Source organism: Acinonyx jubatus, chromosome B2 (genome assembly GCF_027475565.1).
Source record: "Acinonyx jubatus isolate Ajub_Pintada_27869175 chromosome B2, VMU_Ajub_asm_v1.0, whole genome shotgun sequence".
NCBI classification, from domain to species: Eukaryota; Metazoa; Chordata; class Mammalia; order Carnivora; family Felidae; genus Acinonyx; species Acinonyx jubatus.
This window is the reverse complement of record NC_069385.1, coordinates 129277958-129283957: the sequence shown is the minus strand read 5'-3', so window position 1 is coordinate 129283957 and position 6000 is coordinate 129277958. Positions and strand designations below refer to the sequence as shown.

Genomic DNA, 6000 nt, shown 5'->3' with positions numbered 1-6000 from the left:
CATTTTTACGTTTACGTGACAGTATTTTTTCTTTTTTAAAAAAAATTTAAAAAAATTTGTTTTAAATACAGTATTTTTTATTTCTAACATTTCCTTTTCTTTATTGGCATTCCCTTCACTCTGTTACCTATCTGTTCTTTCATGTCATCTACTTTTTCCATTAAAGCCCTTAGTATATTAATCATTTAAAAATTTTTTTTAATATTTATTTTGAGAGAGACAAACAGAGCATGAGCAGGGAATGGGCAGAGAGAGAGGGAGACACAGAATCCAAGCAGGCTCCAGGCTCTGAGCTGTCAGCACAGAGCCCAATACAGGGCTCGAACCCACGAGTGAGATCATCACCTGAGCCGAAGTTGGACACTCAACCAACTGAGCCACCCAGGCACCCCTGATCATAGTTATTTTAAATCACCAGTCTTATAATTCTAAAATATCTTCCATATATGAATCTAGGTCTCAGGCTGGATTTGTCTCATCACATTATGTTTTTTGCCCTTTAGCATGCCTTGTAATTTTTTGTTGAAACCAGGTGTGATGCATCTGGTAAAAGGAACTGATGTTGATAGATATTTAGTGTGAAGTTTTATGTTTATCTGATTAGGAGTTAGGCCGTTTTGACCCTGCGATAGCTTTGGTCTTAGAGGCTAAACTCTTCTTTCATATCCTTGTTTTTGTATCTTTTGTTGTTTTGTGGTGTCCCTAGAAACTTCTCAAGTCAGATCTGAAGCTCACAACTTGTTATTTGAATTTTTCTTAGTTGTAATCCCCTATTTTTTTTTTTTACAGGAACTCTACTGATGTGGTGGTAAGGTGAGTAGAGAGAAGAAGCCTTCTATAGTCCTATGATTAGGTCTGTGTCTTTTAGTGAACTTGAATTGGGTATCTCCCTTCCCCCACATGGAAGGCTAGAGGTGGCTGCAGTTGGGTGTTTTCCTATCTCCAGGTCAGTTTGGCTTTGGTATAACCCCAGTGGGTTAGGTAAAACAATTTCCTTTCAAGGCAGGCTTTATTAAAGAGAACAGAGAGCTCTGAGCATATTTCAAAATGATTATATTTCCACACTTTCTGTTAGAAGCACTAGGAGACCACTGTATGATCTTCACTGTAAGAACTGGTAGGGCAAAATGTGGGAGCTCTTCAAAGACTGGGCCCCCTTAGAGACTTTTTTTAATGTTTATTTATTTATTTTTTGAGAGAGAAAGAGATCACAAACAGGAAAGGGGCAGAGAGAGAGGGGGAGAGAGAATCCAGAGCTGGAAGCGGGGCTCAAACACACAAACTGCAAGATCATGACCTGAGCCAAGCTGGCTCAAGAGTCAGACACTTGACCGACTGAGCCATCCAGGTGCCCCCTTCAGAGATGTTTAATTCTCAAGATTGTCTACATCAAACCTCGAACAGTCATTTGTAGTTTAAAATGTTCCTGCTGATATTGTCTCCAGCTGTGAGTTTCTGCCTCTGATTTGTTCCTGGTATGCTGTGATTATCTGGGTCCATCTGTCTGACTCGTTTTCAGGGCAGTTTGCCCTGTGACCTCAATTCTGATGGATCTAAGAGTTGTTGTTTTTCAGTTTGTTCAGGTTTGTTTCTTGTTATGAGTACAGAAGCAATGACTTCCCAGCTCTTTACATGTCAGGCTGGAAACCAGAAGTCGATTTATAAATATCTTCCCAAGTGATGGGATCTTTGTTGCTTTCTCACTCACCTGCAACGTGTCTAGGGAGCCAAGACCAAAATGATACATGAGTCAAATAATCTCGGGAGAATGGCTGAGCAATGTTTATGTTTTCATGATGTTAATTAGCATGCTTTTACTTCCACTCAAAGAATTCCCTTTAGCATTTCTTGTAAGATGGGTCTGGTGGTAATGAAATCCGTCAGCTTTTGTTGGTTCAGGAAAGACTTATCCCTGTTTTGTTTGCAAAGGATGGCTTTACTGAGGATAGAGGCTTGGTTGACAGTTTTTTTCTTTTACTCTTTTGAACATGTCATCCCATTCTCTCCTGGCCTAAAAAGTTTCTGTTGAGAAGTCTGCTACTGGTCTTTTGGATGTCCCTTTGTATGTGTCTGTCCTTGTCTCTTGCTGCTCTTAAAATTCTTTGTCTTTGACATTTGACAATTTAATTATAGTGTGTCCCCGTGTATGGGGGCATTTTGGACATCATGCACCTGGACATCCATTTCTCTTCCCAGATTTGGGAAGTTTCCAGCCATTATTGTTTTAAATATACTTTCTATACCTTTCTCTTTTTTTTCTCCCTCTGGAATTCTCATAATGTGAATATTGTTTCTTTTCATGGTGTCCTATAATTCCTGTAGGCTTTCTTCATTCTTTTTCATTCTTTTTTCATTTTGTTTCTCTAAGTGAGTAATTTCCAATGTCCTGTCCTCCAGATCACTGACTCTTTTGTCTGCACGATCGAGTCTACTTTTGCAACTCTTGAATTCTTCAGTTCAGTTATTGTATTTTTCAATTCTAGGATTTCTGTAGGGTTTTTCTGTTTGTTTGTTTGTTTGTTTGTTAATGTTTATTTATTTTTGAGGGAGAGACAGAGCATGAGTGGGGGAGGGGCAGAGAGAGGGGAGGACACAGAATCCAAAGCAGGCCCGAGGCTCCGAGCTGTCAGCACAGAGCCCGATGCGGGACTTGAACTCACGAACTGCGAGGTCATGATCTGAGCCAAAGTCAGACATTCAACTGAGCCACCCAGGTGCCCCTTTTCTGGTTTGTTTTTAATGGTTGCAATTTTTTTTGTCAAACTTCTCATTTTGTTCATGCATTGTTTTCCTAATTTCATTTAGCTGTCTGTTTTCTTGGAGTTCACTAAACTTCCTTAAGAGTATTATTCTGAATTCTTTTTCTGACAGTTCATGGAGCTCCATTTCTTTAGGATCAGTTATCGGAGCTTTGTTAGTTTCCTTTGGTGGTCTTGTGTTTACCTTATTTTTAAATGATCCTTGATTCCTCATGTTGGTATCTGCACATTTAACAGGGTTCCTCTTCCAGACTTTATAGCTTTGTTTTGGCAAACCTGTCAGCTTCACCAGTCAGCTCAGTTGGGGATTCTGGGTGGGTCTACTGGTAATATTCTTGGGCAGGTGGAACCTACTAATTTGGTCTGTTTGGGGACAAGGCAATGTTTGAGCTCTGAAAATAGGGAGAGGGGAGTGTGCCACCAGTTGAGAACAGTTGGATAGGATTACTGGCTTGGTTCACTACCCAAGTGAGGTCGTAGTATGGGCTTAGCAGTTGGTTAGATTTCCTGGTCTAGCTTACAAATGCTCAGCACTGGGTAGTATATTCAGTAGTAGTTGAGGCTATGAAAATTAGCTTTCCTGCCCTGGGAGGGCAGCAAGATAGGACCCAGAACCCATCTAGCTTTGGAGATCTGAATCAAGCCAGAGTGTGCACTGAATTCCTGGTTAGGCGAGGCTACCAGTTTCACTCTGCAGATGGGGGAAGCCATGGCTGTGCTCTCTGTTCAAGTGCCCTGTACAGAGGGGTGTTGAATGGGCTATGCAGCCTCCCATATGCTCTGGTCAGGTACCCTGGTGGGACAGCCTGAAGGCTGCAATGAGCAGGTCTATAAATAAGGTCCCCTGTCTGGGCACAGTGGGGAAAGGAGCTCTAAAGCCAGTAACACTGTTTGTTTATTGTCTTAACTCAAACCAACCTGCACCACACACTCCCAGATGACACAGGGCCAATTGGATTTGTTCTGCAAACTCTCAGCTCTGCCTGCCACCCCTCAGACTGAGTACCGTGGGGTTGTCATGGCTCCCAGGAGTTATGTCCAGCCCTTCTGGTCTGTTGAGTCCTGAAGACACTCTCCACAGTGTGCCGGGCTGTGTCTCAGCTCCATCGACTGAGTGGGAAGGTCAGGGCCACTCCAGGTTACTCTGTTTTCCCAGACAGGATCCCCCATGGCTCCAGGCCAGGAATGAATTAATCCCCCTGCCTGTGTGTAGTATGGAGATGCTGCACACCTGTATTGGCTTTGCTTTGGGGGCCGTCAGCTCCGCCTGCCCACCTCTTGGTTCATGGGCAACACAGCCTCCAGGAGGCTTTGGTCAGAAGGGATTGGAATACACTTTCACAGTGGGTGGGGTATGATTCAGTTCCTTGCCCGGGTGTGGACATTCCAGGCTCTAGGGGCCGGCAGAACTCCTTGTGTTGAGGATCGAAACCAGGCAGATCTGTACCTCACTGAGTTCCCCGGCCAGAGCGCACCCCTGACTTGGTTCTGCAGATGAGCAAAGCCGCTGGTTGGGATTAAGCACTTGGGCACTGCAGGTGAGAACTCAGTCTGCCAAGATTCAAGTGCTGGTTCTTGCAATTCCCCTCCCCCCAACTTTTCTGTCACAGTCAGATTTCCAGTGGTTGAGCACCGCCCCCCCCCCCCCCCCCCCCGCCGAGATTCCCCTGCAGTCCCTGTAGGGCAAGATCACGGTGGGGCCTCCCACAAAGCAACCCACAATGCTGGGGCTGGGGGTGGCCCTGGTTGACTTTTCCCACTGGAGAAACTAGAGGCTCAGGGGAGACGTCTCCACGTGCTGCTGCCCTGTCCTGGGGGAGGGGCAATGGGGTCAATGCACAGCCACCTCTTTTACCCAGCTAATGCAGCCTGTCTTGGTCTCTGTGGTGAGAGATGCTTCAGCCTCATACCTGTTTTTTAAGATTCTTTCAGTGGTGTCTTATTCCTGAATAGCTGTTAGTTGTTCCTGTGAGGCAGTGTGAATTCGGGAAGAGCCCCTGTCACCATCTTGGTGATGTCCCTTAGCTTTACATTTAACCCACAGCTTTCTTTAATCTTAACTATTCCTAAGTATACCAGTATTTCATTAGGGTTTGCTCTTAATGGTTTTCAAAAATACTCTCCAGTCTCCATTTTCTTTTTTTGTTGTTGTTGTTTTTAATGTTTCTTTACTTTTGAGAGAGAGAGAGAGACGGAGACAGAGCACGAGCAGGGGAGGGGTAGAGAGAGGGAGACAGGATCCGAAGCAGGCTCCAGGCTCTGAGCTGTGAGCACAGAGCCCAACGTGGGGCTCGAACCCACAAACCGGGGGATCATGACCTGAGCCGAGGTCAGGTGCTTAACCGACTGAGCCACCCAGATGGCCCAAAAACCAGAGTTTTAAATCTTTCTAGGAAGTACCCTATCTGGAATTCGTGTGAGATCTTTTTATTCTTACAATTCAAAAGTTTTGCTAGACTATGTCACCCACACCCACCACCAATTCCTGCCCTGGATATTTTCTTGTATTTGTCATTACCTCTGAATAATGGCTGTAAGAGAGCTGTGTGATGGGCTACAGATGGAGGGCTTTATTCTGGTTGTTTGGGGTAGAATAACCAAAGCATAGATGGCGAGTTTGCATCCATATTTAGGTTCCAGGTTTCAGACAGTTGGGTAGGCATGATGTCTTTGGCCTATCATTTTCCAAATATGGGAGACTTATAATTTGTGGCAAGATCAGCCTATTTTTTTTTAATGTTTGATTGTTTGTTTTGAGAGAGAGAGTGGAAGAAGGGCAGAGAGAGAGGGAGAGAGAGAGAGAATCCCAAGCAGGCTCTGCGGTGTCAGCGCAGAGCCAAATGCGGGGCTTGATCTCAGGAACTGTGAGATCATGATCTGAGCTGAAATCAAGAGTCTGACGCTTAAACAACTGAGCCACCCAGGCACCCCAGCCTATTTTTTAAGGAACAGTTTTATTGACATTATTCATATGCCATACGACTCCCATTTTTAAAGCATACAATTCAGTGGGTTGTTGTGTAGTCACAGATACGTGCATAACCCATCACCTCAGAAAGAAAGCCCATGCCCCTTAGCTACACCCTCCCTCTACCCATTCATCCCTGCCAGCCCTAAGCAACCACTCATCTACTTTCTATTTCTATACATTCGCCTGTTTTGCACATTTTATATAAATGGTATCATGTAACATACAGTCTTTTGTGACTGACTTCTTTCCTTTAGCATAATGTTTTTAAGG

At 44.4% G+C, this 6000-nt stretch overlaps 1 long non-coding RNA gene across 2 annotated transcripts in view; it reads left to right on the top strand.

The window, feature by feature from the left end:
- Nucleotides 1-791: 791 nt before the first annotated feature.
- Nucleotides 792-6000, top strand: part of LOC106971797 (uncharacterized) — a 30939-nt gene continuing 25730 nt past the window's right edge. The window contains exon 1 of one of the 2 annotated variants that reach the window (XR_001429738.3): nucleotides 792-853. This is a non-coding gene — a long non-coding RNA (uncharacterized LOC106971797). The remainder of the gene's footprint in view (nucleotides 854-6000) is intronic. The other variant, XR_008298712.1, reaches the window with a different exon arrangement.